At 58.1% G+C, this 14,979-nt stretch overlaps 1 protein-coding gene across 9 annotated transcripts in view; it reads right to left on the bottom strand.

Moving 5' to 3' along the window:
* Positions 1–14,979, bottom strand: part of ZMIZ1 (zinc finger MIZ-type containing 1) — a 243,388-nt gene that overhangs the window by 152,277 nt on the left and 76,132 nt on the right. The gene's annotated exons all lie outside the window — the stretch shown is intronic.

Raw genomic sequence — 14,979 nt, 5'->3', positions numbered from 1 at the left:
GGGGTCTCAGCTGGAGGCTCGGATGTGCAGAACCCTGGATTCAAGCTCCGGTGTGAAGGCGCCCCGATGCGTGGCCGGGAACCATCACTGTGCCTGTCTGCACCGAAGTGCCTGCCTCTAAACACCAGGAAACCTGGCTGCAGGGCTCTCCTCCTCTCAGAATGAGGCTCATGGCTCACAGCAGGAGGAAGGGTACCCGTGCCATGTGAGGCATGGGCCTCCACACATGCTGAGGGGCTGGGTAAGGGCCTCAGCCTGGGCCCACTTCACTGTGCACAGACAGGGGCTCCCAGGGAGAAATGGTGCCCAGGTCCTCGAGAAGAGGCAACCAGGCCTGGTGATTGAGAAGCAGGCTCAGCAGTCACAAGGGTCTGCTTCCAATCTTGGCTTCACCCTTGTACCAAGTGTGTGGCTTAGACACATTTCTTCAGCCTCTATCTGCCTCAGTTTCCTCAACTGTTAGGAGATATAGAAATAACTAGAAGACCTCCCTCAAAGAGCTGTAAAGACTACGTAAGGCAGTGCAGGCGAGCACCAGACACTGTGGCTCTCCATGTCAGCTGATGCCTAGGTGACTTCACAGGGGCCAGTGCTGGGCTACATGAGTGCTGGAACCCTACACCCCAAGCTCCCAGAGCCAGGCCCAGGGTCCCCACCCCAGCCATGGGGAGAGGAAACAGCTCTACACCCTGACCTTCTGGCTCTGGCAGCCCCCAAATTCTGCTTACCTAGGAAATAGTTTTAGGGTTCACTGACCCCAATTCTTCCCTTTCACTGAGGAGGAAACTGAGGCCCAGAGACGAGAGGCTTTTGCCCTTGTCTGGGGTCACACAGTGAAGCAGTGACGGGGGCAGAACTGGAGTCGGCCTCCTGCCTCCCCACCGCCCACAGCTGGGCCTTTCCCAAAGGCAAGCTGGCCAGCAGAGCCGCTGACAGAGAGAAAATAATTATCTTGGCAGCTGAGACGGAAGCCAGAGCCGAAAGCCCTCGCTCCCTGGCGAGCATCGTCCAGGCCCCGAGAAACGGTGTCGGGTCATCAGCCTCTCAGGCGTACTCGGCTCACGGCACGCATATGTACCTCACTGCCCCAGCCACCCCAGCCCCTTGGTGTTGGGCTTATGCAAAGGAGCAAACTGAGATCAGAGAGGGCAAGGGACCTAGCCAGGGACACAGAGCCGTTAAGTGGGGGTGCTAGAATTTGAACTCAGGCCCTGGTGGGGGATTGTGAGCCTGCATTGGAACACCCCACTGGGAAAGAGAGGGGGAATAGGAGGCGCCCTGTATTGAGTCCACATTGTGGATTGTGCCTTGGACATTTCCTTTAGCCCTCAGTGAAATGCTGGGGGGTAGAAACTGACATCCCTGACTTCCACAGGAGGCCAAGAGGGTCTATAAATTCCTGAGGTCACACAGCCAATCAGGAACGCACGGGAACACAGCCGGGATGTGAGTGAGCAGCCCATCCTCACACTCTGTCCACTACACAGCAGCCACCCTGGGAGTCTGAAACCTGCCCAGCCCTGGGAGCTACTCATCAGCCCTGTCTCAGGCCCAGACAGCGCTGAGCACTGCTCATGATAGGAAAGGGGGGCTCAGGAACTAGGATGCTGTGCACACCCACCCCAGCCCTGCTGGTGCCTTAGCCGAGGCTCACAGCCTGTGTGGGCTTGCCTCCTGGGGGGTTCAGGGAGAAGAGAGGGCAGGAGTCAAGGTGTAACCCCTTTAGACCGGAAGGATAAACCACAAGGGGCTAGAGGGGAGCACTCTTTTCTGAAAAGGCCTTGGTACCATGGAGGGGGTGCAGCCTGGGCCTCAGGGCCAGTGGAGGCCCACCCAATCTCCCCACGAGGCAGGGACCCCAATGCCCAGATAGCTCTCCCAGGGACCCTCAGCACAGGACTCTCAATCCTGGGGCGTGTGAGACCCTGACCACCGGGCAGCTTCTCACTGCCAGGCCAGAAAGGGCAGTGTGCAGACAGGAGCCCGAAACACCCCTCATGGTGCATCTGAAACCCTGAGGGAGGGGAGGCCAGGACCCACGCCTGCTTTGCAGAATGTGACACTGAGAAGGATAGGGCTGCCAGAGGAGTCCAGCTGGAAAGTGACAAGGCTGGGTCTGGGACAAGGCACATGACACTTGGGGTAGGGACTGTCCTGGGACCAAAAGGGGTTCCCTCCACCATACCTACCTTCCCGGCCCCACCTTCTCCAGGGAACCCTGGGAGGACCTGAGTATGGGGTTGGGTAGAGGCACTCGGCCAAGCTGACTTGGGGTTGAGTCTGACCCAGGGAGATCCAGGGTCAGTCAATCCACGATCCCTGGAGGGCAGAGGTGCCCCAAACATGGTGGTATCTGGGACCAGGGTTGGCTCTAGGCCTGCAGCTAAGTAGCCAGTTGATCTCTACAGCTGCCAAGGCTTGGGAGTCCACACTTGGGGCTGGAGCCCTGGGCCTGGCCTCAAAGGTTAGGGCAAGAGTGGGTAGAGCTGGGTTGAACACCTGCTGGGTGACCTTGAGCAAGTCACTAGGCTTCCCTAAGCTCCCAGCTCCTCTCTAAGCAGGGGCCAACCGCCCTCCATTAGCTTTCACCAGGGGAGGCTCCGGGTGGCACTGGGGGAGGGGGCAGATGGCCTTGGGCGCTGTGCTGGGCAGGGTCTACACCAGGGCACCCCTCAACCTGGAGTTCAGGGCTTCCATCACAGGCTCAGCTCCTCATGCTTCCTGCTGAGCACAAACATGCCCCTGGCCCTGGGAGCTGTCAGACCTTAACAAGATACAGAGTGTGCAGATGCAGGTGGAGGAAGAGCTCAGCCCGTGGTGCCCACTAAAGCCAGGGCAAGGGTAATTGATCAAGATCGTAAGCGGCCAAGTGGGGATGAAAACTGTGGTCACAAGGGTGTCCACCCACATCTGGTCCAACCCACCGCTCCCCTGGCCTGGCCAGCGGAACCAGCTCCCGCTACACTGACCCTCAGGCGCCTGAGCTCTTCCACACTCATTTTACAGATGTGCCAAACGGCTGCTGGTCAGGCGACCAGCAGACTCTCGGGGTGACAGGGGATTCCCCACCTTGGAGAACTCTGCCGCCACACACATCCCCTTATGTGACCCCAGGGACAGGCCCCTGTCCTCCCCTGGCGGGCCAGGGCTGGCTCCAGGAGCAAGGCAAATATTTACCCCATGATTATCCAAATGGGGCTGGCTGCCCCGCCTCCTGCATTCCTGAAATACCTGTTCCCTGACCTCATCAAGCTGGGGGTGGGAATCCAGACACAGAGAAGAGCCAGACCCAGGCTGGGCCAGGGTGGAGGCCAAGGCACACTGGCCAGAAGGATGAGGCAGCCCCAAATCGCCCCTCCGGCCAAGCACCCACCAGGGGAGGCTCCAGGCTGCTCTGGCAGGGCTGGACAATGGCTGGAGCATGGACCTCCCCATGAACAATGAGGGGAGTGGGTCACACTGCCCCAGGGTGCTGTGGCACCAATGCCACCTCAGAGCTCCTGTCACCAGGCCTCAGCTGTTCACACTTGCTGCCAATCAACCAAACACATACACGTACACACATACACACACACACAAGTACACGCCCTTTATGCCTGTAGAGACAGCCTGCTCCAACGTGGAAGATTCTCCCACCTGCTAGGGCCCCTCCTCAATAACCCTGACGGCTGTCACTGTCCCACTCCACCACTCCATCCTCAGCACAATCCTGTCACCAGGGAGCTGTAGCGCCCCATTTTACAGAGGAAGAAACTGCTCAGCAGAGAGCAGAGGTCATGCAGCACACAGCGGCAGAACACGAGCTGTGGTCCTCTACGCGGCGCCTTGGGCAGCTCTGCATCTCGTCATTGTCCTTTGGAACCCTATCCATCCTTCCATGCTCAAAGGCCACCTCCTCCATGCTGCCTTCTCGGAGAGCCGCCTCCAAGGGATCTGCATGCTCCCTGAACTTCAGAACTTCAGACAGGCTGGCGTTTGTTTTCACTTGCATAATTAAAATGAGGTGCCTGTTTATCTCTTCACCCTCCAGGCCCGTGAGGACAGGGACCTGGTCGCTCTCATTCCAGGCACAGCAGACCTGAACCTGGGGACGTGGTGCTCTGGGAGGATTGCACATCTTCTCAATCGTTTCCTCGAGGAGCAGTAATTACAGTTGGCCTCAAAGAACAGAAACGAATGACGGACCTGGCAAGCTAGTAGTTTGGGGTCCACGGGAAGTCCTGGGCGGGGGCTGCCCGAGAGTCCCGAGGGACCCATGGTTCAATCATCCTGTCGTCTTCACTCCTGTGAGGAGGCTCCGGGCTGCCCTCCAGCAGACAATAGGCACTGTCTTCCCACGCCCAGCCCTGGAAACCCAGCCTGCCTGCTGGGCCTGCTTTCCGCTCCCTGCCACATGCCCCTCGGCTGCCTCACCTTCCTCTCTCCCGTGGGGCAAGCTCGAAAGTGGCCAGGGAAGGGTGGACAGACGCTCTGGGCTGACCTACCGGGAAGGCAGGAACACCAGCCAGAGAAGTGCAGGCCTGGCGAGCCGAGATCATGGGGAGTCGTGCTGGCACCTGCCGCTGGGTCCTCGGGACACCTCCATGTGGGGAAAGTTCCTGGGGCCAGAGGACATGCCATGCACACCTGAGGCTCCACCCTGGCACCGTGGGGACCCAAAGAGTGGGAACTGGGGAGGAGCAATGAGGGGTCTCCAAACCACCCTCCCCACCCACCTAACATCTCTGCGACTTGGTTTCCTCAAGTCGCAGAGGAAATTTAGAAATGGGGCTATAGGCTGGGCGCGGTGGCTCACATCTGTAATCCAAGCACTTTGGGAGGCCGAGGCGGGCGGATTGCCTGGGCTCAGGAGTTCGAGACCAGCCTGGGCAACACAGTGAAACCCCATCTCTACTAAAAAATACAAAAAATTAGCCGAATGTGGCAGCGTGTGTCTGTAATTCCACCTACTCGGGAGGCTGAGGCAGGAGAATCCCTTGAACCCAGGAGGCAGAGGTTGCAGTGAGGCGAGATCATGCCATTGCACTCCAGCCTGGGTGACAGAGTGAGACTGGGTTTCAAAAAAAAAATGGGGCTATAAACCGACTTCTAGAAGTTGCTCATTTCACTAATTCATTTCTTTATTTAAACAACTGATGACAACGCCTGCTATCTGGCAGAGGAGGAAAAGAAGAAGAGGTAAATAGTCGGGGTGGGAGGGGTGGGGACCAGGCCAAAGACCAGCACCTGCCCAGCCTTTATGCTTCCCCGGGGTGCTCACATACTGTGACACCAGCGGGGAAGACACTCGGACAGCTAGGGCTGTGTGCACAGAGTGCTGGTGGGCCTGCCCAGCTCGGCCTGGAAGCAAAATGGGGGTCAGGGCCACTGTCCCTTGGGCAGTCTTTCAGAAAGGAGGATACCTCTCCCTAGGCAAAGGCCCAGAGGCTTTGGGGAAGAAGAGCTTTGGGCTGAAGAGAGAGCTGCAGAGGGCATCAGTGAGCAGGGCACAGCTGCATTCGTGGGGCAGAGGTACATGTACACATCCCTGGGGGCCTCACCAAGGCTTCGTTCCCTGTCCAGTCCTGGTCTATTGTGCCCTCAAGGCCAAGCAGGAGTGGCGCCTCCTCCAGAAAGCCTGCCAGGGCCAGACGAGCTCCCTTAGGCAGCACTGCCCAGGCCCCAGGAATGACTTCTGCCCACCCCGCCTCAGCCGTGCCCTGGCTGGTGGTGCACACGTGTGGCTTGCCTGGCCTCCGGCCCCTGCCAACCTAACCCCTTGGTGCTGGACTTGTATAAAGAGACAAACTGAGACCAGAGAGAGGGAAGGACCCAGCTAAGATTGCACAGTGATAAAAAGGGCAACTAGGATTCAAACTAGGATTCAGAAACAAATGACTCAGGCCCAGTCAGGGACTGGCTTCCCTTTCTTTTGAGTTTGCATCAGACCTGGAACTGGGAAAGGGACGGTGAAAGCTGTCCCAGGTGGCCCAGCTGACACCTCCAAGCAACCAGCGAGGCCTTGAACTCTGACAGGTGCGCCACTCACACCCAAGGAAGACGGATGGGGCTCCCTTCTCCCCAGGTCACCAAATGAACCATTTCTGCTTTAATCAAGGGATGAGGGCACAGCATAGAATGGTTCCCTCTCGGGATTCCAATGCACCTGGGTTCCGATGTATCAGAGAGGCCTCAGCTCTGACACTTATTTAGCTGGGCTAGGACTTGGGTCAGTTTCCTCATCTGTAAAATGGGGGATACTAAGAGCCACTACTCTCACAGCGTTGCTGAAAGATGTAACAAGATTAGGCCCATATGCATGTGCACAGGAAACGCTTTGTGAACAGGGGCCGTGACTATTATCACTGGCTCAGGGCTGCTGGCCAATGCAGGCTTGGGGTCCTGCCCAGGGTGGGGGCACTGAACCCCATATCACAGAAAGACCCAGGGCTCTGGGAAGATGAGTCCGAGGCCAGCTCAGGAGAGGCTTCATGGCACCCTCACAGCCGGGCTTCACAGAACCACCTGCTTCCAGGAGAGTGTCCTCACCTCCTCTTCCACAGGAGCAGCCGGAGACACCCGGCATCCTCCCAGTGCAAAAGCCCTGCCAGGTACTCCCTTCCACACCCACCACTCATCAGGCCCCATAGGGTGGGCACAGCTGCCCCTTTTCCAGGGACCAGGGTCTTGCCTGGAGGGACACCCAGCTAGGGGTGACCAGACAAAGTCCCCTGGCACCTATCCTGGCCCTTGCCACTCCTGATGCCAGGGATCTAAATGGAATTTCTTGCTGGTGACCTCTCTTAGGAGTTTTGCCTCTTGCCTCTGCTCACCCTGCATGGTGCTTGTCACCTGGCCCCGTGCTTGTGAGGGCTGCCCTAGAGGGCACCCCATCTCACCTCTAGGAGGCCCCCAATCCTAAATGCCCTGCAGCATTCACAGGGCCTGGCAGAGGCTCTCAGGAGAGTCCCTGGAGGTTCTGGTGAAGCTCTGAGTGCAAGCCTGCCACCCTACAGCAAAGGGGACCCAAACCCAAAGGGGGTTTGTGGACCAGAATGGAACCCAGGTCCATTCTGGTGTTGGAGGTCCAACTGAGGACCTAGGGAGGTCCAATCGTGGCCCACAGCAAGTCACTTATCCCTCCAGTCTGTTACCTAATCTGGGGCTAACATCAGCTCAAGGATTAGATGAGCTGACATCACACCCATGATTGGCACTGGAAGGTCACAGGGCTGAAGGGCACGGGCACTGTCGGCAGCACACACAAACCACCCAGCACTGAGTGTTCCCGATGACCCCCTTCCTGGGCTAGGCGCCAGCCCCCTGGTGGTCACACTTCCTAAACAGGCATCCCTCTGGGATTCCGGCCACACGTGGGCCAGGCCAGTCTCAAGCGATGGCCGAGACCCAGAGTCACAAATGCTGGACAAAGGAAAGTCCTGTTCTTGCTAGCGGGAGGTGGCAGGTCTCAGCACGGGCTCTAACATCACCCAGGCCTGGGTGAAATCCTGGCCGGCTCACAAGCCACATGGCCTTAGCCAAGTCCCTGCACCTCTCTCTGCCTCAGTTTCTTCAATGGGTCATGAAAAGGGAGAAGGTTTAGTGGGTGACACGTACATGGTCCAACTTCTGGCTCTCAGAGCCCAGGAGACAGGAGCACCTGCTATTTATGGGAACATTAGCTCTCTCCTGCAAAGAGAGCCAGTGGTGGTCTGCTGGGACCTGCCGGAAGGCCAGGGAAGAAAGGGGATGACAGGTCTGCCGATCACGTTTTAGTCCCACCAGGGCAGATTCCCAGAGAAGTTCGACTTTCCCCACTGTGATTTTGTTTATACAGAGGTGGGGTTCAAATCCAGCCTGTGCCATTCACCCCTGACCTGGGTAAGTGCCTCTCACCCCTTGAATTCTCTATCTGCCAAGCAGGAGGAATGATGCCTGCCAATGCCCCGGGCTGCTAGGAGGACCATGGGATGGACATAGTCAGGGGCTGCAAGAAGGGTCCTTATTCTGTTCTGTCCACTGCCAGCCCTGTTTGAGCCAGCATCCACCCAGAGCATAGCCCAGGGCCCACCCCAGAACGCACTCAGGGCCTCCCCAGGGGCTTCCCAGCTAAGGCTGTCAGGGAAGTCCGACATGCCCCTTCTTTCTTCTCCTTTGAATCTGGGGTCTCCTTCAATCTTTCAGAAAGAGGGATTCCCTCAGTCTAGCAACGCAGTGAGATTCTCAGGGGAGTCACCCTTCACCTGCCCATCAATCCTCAGAACAGACAGAACTCATCCTCTGCGGCCTTAGAGAGGCCTAAAAGTCTGGACCCCATGGTGAGTGTCCTCTTCCTGCTGCCACAGCACCCAGACCAGGCTGATAGGTCCAGGAACCCTCGAATGTTTGCTGGAAGAATAAATGAGCAGTGAAGCAGCAGTGGTGTGAAACTGGTTTAGATCAAAGAACATGGCAGCTGACACTTGCACAGATTTTATAAGGCGGGTAGTGTTAGCCCATGTCACAGATGAGGAAACAGAGGCTCAGCGGCATGAATTCACTGGCCCAGTATTAGAAAGTGGTAGAGCTGTACTCAGCACAGGTCCTGGGCTCCAGAACCCATGCACTGCCCACCATGCTGCCTAGGGATCTGGGGAGGGTGGAGAGAACAGCTGGTCAGAGGCTGTCCAGACCAGAGGTTCCAAGCCTGGCCGCTGGCGCCACCCTGGAAATCTGATTTAACTTGTCTGGGGTGGGTTATCTTTTTTTTTTTCTTTTTTTGAGACAGTGTCTCACTTTGTCAACCAGGCTAAAGTACAGTGATATAATCTCTGCCCACTGTAGCTTCGACCTCCTGGGCTCAGAGCATCCTCCCGCCTCAGGCCCCCAAGTATCTGGGACTGTGAACTCCCACCACCACACCCAGCTAATGTTTTATATTTTTGTAGAAACGGGATTTTGCCATGTTGCCCAGGCTGTCTGGAACTCCTGAGCTCAAGGGATCCTCTTGCCTCAGCCTCCCAAAATGCTGGGATTACAGGTATGCGCCACTGTACTGGGCTGGGTTATTTTTCAAAGCTGCCCTGGATCTCATCTGGGGCCATGGCTGAAAGCCCTTGGCCAGCCTAATATCCACTTTTCAATGGGGGAAACTGGCCCAGAGAGGAAGGGGACGCGGCCAAGGTCACCTTTGGTGTTGGGGGAGTCTGGGACCTAGAGTCAGGTCTGAGTTCTCCATCCTAGGTTTTAAACTCTTAGGAAACATATCAGAGTGGGCTAGGCATGGTGGCTCATGCCTGTAGTCCCAGCATTTTGGGAGGCCGAGGCAGGCGGATCACAAGGTCAAGAGTTCGAGACCAGCCTGATCAACATGATGAAACCCCGTCTCTACTAAAAATACAAAAATTAGCTGGGTGTGGTGGTATGTGCCTGAGGCAAGAGAATCGCTTGAACCCGAGAGACGGAGGTCGCAGTGAACCAAGATCGCGCCTCTGCACTCCAGCCTGGGCAATAGATGGAGACTCTGTCTCACAAAAAAAATTTAAAAATAGAAAAGAAAGAAACAGATCAGAGCACCATCACCTGGTGGAGCAGCCCAGGGGGCCCAGATGGCGGCAGGCGGTATGAGGCAGACAGGCGGGGGGAGCCAGCACAGCACGCAGCCAGATGACACACAGGCCCAGCAATTCCTGACTCATGGCCACCCAGCCCGTGACTCCACCCACCGCCAATGCCCCCACCCTGCCTCCCACCCCAAAGCCCACTGCAGCCTCCAGAGTTCACTCCCATTCAGAACTAGAAAGCCGTGGAGGGAGGGAGGGAGGGAGGGAGGGAGGGAGAAGCAGTGGGGCGCACCCAGGGCTGAGTGGGAAACCCAGACAACCCCACGCCGTTGGGACTCAGGGGCACTGGAGGAAAAAGGAGGGGTGGTGGTGCCAGCCTCAATACTGGCTCCAAGCAGCACGACTCCCCAGCCCTGCGGACAGGCAACCAGCTACAGGAGGAAAACTGAGACTTCCCAAGCCCAGCTGGTGCTGACACCCACTTGGGCCAACTTTCTTTGCCCCGTGACTCCTCTTGAATCAGGGCCCCAAAACTGGATGAGTGTGCCAGGCTTCTCTGCTGCCAGCCCCTCTCCCCATGAACTCACTACTCCTCTAAGAACTCTCATTGGCTCCCTATTGCTTTACGAGGTCTAGCCCTAACCCTGACCTGTAACACTTCCCTCACGGGGAAAAGACTGATTCAAAGGGAAGGGCCACAGGGGGCCCAGCACTGTGTTCCCAAATCTTAAGGACTTCTCATAGCCCCCCAAGGCTCTGAAAGGTCTCCACTCACCAGATGCAGACACTGAGGCTCAGAGAGGCAACGTGTCCAAGGCCACCAGAGTCTGAGCTGTAGCCCCCTCACAGCAGGGGCTTAGCTGCTCAGGTGCCTGGTCTTCCCTGCTGCAGACAAGCTTTCAGCTTGCCCAGGAGCTCGAGGTGGCTCCTGGGTCTGTCTTAACCCATCCAATATCACGATGACTTGGGTCCTTCCCCATGGTTCCCTAACCTACTGCTTGGCCCTCTTTAAGACACGGTTGATCCCTTAAGCTGCTACCCCTGCTCATACCGAGGTGGGCTTGGGCTTGCTTGGGGAGGTGGGTCATAGGCCAGAGAGCACCTACCAGAAGGGAGAAGGAGGATGGGGTTGGGACAGTGGTGGGAGAGCCTGCCCCTCAGCACAGCCCTCTCCCTGCTTCTGACCCACAGGCCCACTCACCTGGTCCAGCTCCCTGAACAGAGCTGAGACCCAGACATGCTCCATCGCCCGGCTCCTGGGAGATGGGAGAAGAAAGGGCTCCTTTCCAGGCAGGCAGGGGTGTATGGGGAGGTTATGTGTTGTCACCCCCAAGCCTGGCTGCCTTCACAGGGCATACATTCAACCCACCCCCAAACCCTTTATCCCCTGGAATGCTCATCACTGGGCAGAGCGTCTGCCTCTCCCCGTTTTTCTGCAGATGAGACCCAGAGTGGGTGAGTGACTTGCCCAGGTGCGCCAGCAGGCTGGTGGAAGATCCCAGACCAAGAGCCCAGGCCTCCTGGCTCCCAGGCCTAGCCCCACTGTGAGGTTTCTCCTGCCAGGTCCCCAAGGGTCCCAGGCTGTGTCTGGGAGGGGTTAAGTCATCAGCATGTGTGAGGGTGTAGGATGGGCGTGGGCCCAGAGCTGCCACCATGGGGAGGCCCAGGGAGGTGGTCAGAGCAGCCAGAGGCAGGACGGCCTGAGGTCAGGCTTCCTTTCTCAAGAGGGCACGATTCCTGGCAGCAACTCCCACGGGAAATAGGAGAAGTGCCAGCTGTAGAGAATACGGGGTGGGGCAAAGGTGGTGTCTGAGCAGGGCTTCCTGTTGGGTGGGCGGGTGGCCACTTGCCGAGGCCCAGTGACCTGCTGCAGCCCGGGGCCAGGCCAGGGTTGGGTTTCGCCTCATCCCTGGCTCAGGCCCAGGCCACCCTGAGCCCCATCCTCCAGGCCCGCCCTGGCTTCCTGTCCCACCGGCCCCACCCAGCCCAGGGGAGAGGAAAGGGCTGAGGAAGCCTTCTCAGAAGCACCAGCATTTTCTGGGGGCTGGAGTAGGCAGGCCAGCCTGACCTGCTGAGTGGCCTGTGGCCTCTTATCTCTAGGCCTCCCACCATTCATTTTCCAGTGTGAGGCCTCGACCATAGTACCGCTGGGTTTTCCTCCCAGGAGGGCACACTTCAGACAAAGCCAAGCAGGGGCCCCTGATGGAACCCCTGCCTTTCCAACTGCAGATGGCAGTGTCCCCTGGGAGAAGTCATGCCCAAGAGACCAGGATGAGAGGAAAGGCAAAGCAAGGCCAAGTTCAGGCTTCGAATGCAGAACTTCCTGGAGGCTGGGGTCCTGCAGAAGGTGTGCCACCCCACGGGGCCACACAGCCCCACATGAGGACAACGTGACACCAACCAAAGGCACAGCGCCCAGAGAAAGACCCCTTCGCCCACCCCAGCTTGGTATGCTTGGACCCTTGAAGTGTCTGGAGGAGTGTGGGGGGGAGGGCAGCATGGTCCAGAGGCCGCAGGGCTACCCACGGCCTCGAGGTGAACCCAGCCCATTCCTTGTGGCCTCAGGAACTGGAGGCTCACCTGTCCACAGGCTGGGGCTATGGCAGGAGAGCAGCAGTTGGCAGTCTGATCCAGTGAAGGCAGAGATCTGAAGAGAGGCCCTCAGCCCCCTCCAGACCCCTCTTCTGCCCATTCACACACAGCCTCTCCCAGGGCACAGGCTCTGGAAGGCAGCTGCCCCCCAGGTCTCTACCAAGGCTGCTCGGCCAACAGGCAACTCAGAAAGCAAATAGGCCACAGAGCGAGGAGGACTCTTCCAGCTGGCCGAGGGCCCACCAGGGACAAAAGCCTCTCGGCTTAGTGCTGGGGAAGAACACAGATGGGAGGGGGTGTGGGCCTGCCTGGGACCCGGCCTTGCTCGAGATTACCCCAGGGACAGGGACAGAGCGGGGATCCAGGTCTCCTGCCTGTACCAAAGGCAGCCCAACGGCCTCCCCATGAAGGCAAACCCACAGCACTCCCTCCTGGCCCTGGGAGCTCCTGAGTGGTGAGAAGGTGGGTCAGCCCAGCTTAGGCAGGAACTGACTTTAGCCACACCCTGGCTGCCAGAGCAGCCGCTAATGACTTGTCCAGATTACCCCAATCCAACAGGCCCTGGTGGGGCCATGTGCAGGCCCAGCCTGATGCTCTGCCTGCAGGGAGGAAAGGCCGGGAGGGACTCAGTCGGAGACTGCCAAAGGCCTGAAGTCTGTGGCCCTAAGACAAGCAGGAAGACAGGAGTCAGCGTCAGCCTGCAGGGAGGCCAGGACCCTGTGTCCCAGGAGGAGCTACAGAATGGCAGTAGTAAGCCCCATGACCCCAGGGATACAAAAGCTGAGGCTGGGGACATACAGGCCTGGACAGTATTCTGGGAAGTGGAAGGATGGTGGGCCTGCATCACTCTCAGCCCTGGCCACTCAGCTCCCCCCCTTTTCTGGACAGGCGTTTCCAGAACAGTCTGATCACATGAGCCTGTGGGACTCTTCCAGGTTGAATACCCTAGATCCCATCACAACAGAGACAAGGGCTGATGATGCTCTGTGTGGCCCTGATGCCGGCTCTCTACACCCCCTTGTCTCAGGCACCTGGTGGGCTCTGCTGTCAACCATGCCCTGCCCCCTAGCCAAGAGCCAGCTCTCTCTTCGGCCTCACCTGGGCCTGGCCCTGGCCCCACCCTGGAATGTTGCTGGATAGTTCAGCAGTGATCATGCAGGGTGAGGGATGCGTCTTTTGTGGAACACGGGCTGAGTACGGACTTGGCTTCCAGAAAATGTTTGTCAAAGGAAGGAAACAGGGAAGCAGCAGGGAGGAGGGGGGACAAACAGACACATGAATGCAGGTGGGCTCTTAGAAGCCCTAAAAAGCTACCAAAGCCCTCCTCCTCCCGGCCCCTGGGGACAGTGTCATCTATGTAAGACACAGTAAGCAGGCGGACAGACCTCGATGAAGGCCCAGGGAGGCTCCACCCTGCAGCTGCCACTTCCCCTGGTGCTCTTCGGCCCACTTGGGCTCTGAGAAGCCCCCAAATGTCTGAGCCCAGGGCTGCAGTGCTCTGCCCACACGCACACATTTGCTCTGGAAGCCCAGGCTCTGGGTCCCACCTCCCTAGAGGAAGGGGACACTCTCCCTGGTTAGAAACACCTGCTTGGTCCATGAGAGACTCAGTGGTGCCTCTCACTGCTCTTCCTGAGCCCTGCACCAATGGAGGGGTTGCATCCTCCTGGAATGGCAGTGGGGTGGGAAATGGCCAGCCCATAACTAGATCATAGGGGTTTTGCAATGAAAGGAGATCCTGCCCATTCAATAGGAAGAAAATACGTCACAGAGGTGAGGGTTGGTGAAGGTTCCAGAAGGTCTGTGTTCTGATGGCCCCTACCCCTGCCCAGCCCAGGTACTGGCACACAGTAAGTGCTGATAATTCAGTGGCCTGATGGATGCATGAGGGAGGCCTGGCATCCACACTCCTGCCACGGAGGCTGGGGCTCTAAAGCACACTCTAGGGGCCATATGCATGACGGTTGTACCCATGCGTGCCCCTTTCTCTGGCAAGGACCCTGCCTTTCTGGGCTCCCCCTGGTCAGAAGGTGCCCACCCTCTCCATTTAGGGCTGGGAGCATTCTCTGTTATCAAGCTCTGTGTCTTTTCTTGACAAGTTGGTGGAGGCGGAGAGGTCAGAGGTCCAGGGAGAGCAGAGGATCTGAGCAGGCCATCCCCTAACCCAGGGCTCCCCATTCCAGATTTTGAGGCCCAAGAGCTCTGAGACGCAGCTCAGGGCTCCCTGATGCCCATAGCAATCCTTGCTGCCACCGCCTACACCAATGTGGCCCTTCTCTTGGGCTCTGTGTCACAGCCTCCTGGCTGCAGCTGACCTGAACTCCTTACTTAGGCAAACAGGGAGAGAAAGCGGCCACGTGACAGCTAAGGTTTCCTTGACCAGGGATGGGAATACACACACACACACACACACACACACACACACCCCTCTTTTACACACACACGCACACCCCTTTTACACACGCACACACCTCTTTTACACACACATACACACACCCCTTTTACACACACACACACACACACCCCTCTTTTACACACGCGCGCGCGCACACACACACACACACAGTCACTCGCAGGTCAGGTGGTCATGCTGTCCAGGCTTCTGCGTCTCTGAAAGGCAAGTGACTGGCTGCCCTTCTTCACCCAGAAGAACGCCCTCCCCGAGCACTTGTTTTCTGCTTTCTGGACGTGCCAGGGGTTTGCAGGGTGGGAAGCCCAGTGGAGTGGGGGAGGAAATGGGAGCAGAGGGAGGGGGCAGAGCACCCGCCCAGCCCCAGCCCTGCCTCTGTCTGGTGTTTTCCTTCCGCCCTCCCCACCCAGAGGGCAGATGTCTGCTGGGAAAGTGTGGCCGCCCAGCCATTCCCTG

The sequence above is a fragment of the Sapajus apella genome, unplaced genomic scaffold (genome assembly GCF_009761245.1).
Source record: "Sapajus apella isolate SASKATOON/1434 unplaced genomic scaffold, GSC_monkey_1.0 scaffold107, whole genome shotgun sequence".
Taxonomy (NCBI): Eukaryota; Metazoa; Chordata; class Mammalia; order Primates; family Cebidae; genus Sapajus; species Sapajus apella.
This window is presented reverse-complemented; position numbering and strand designations above follow the sequence as displayed.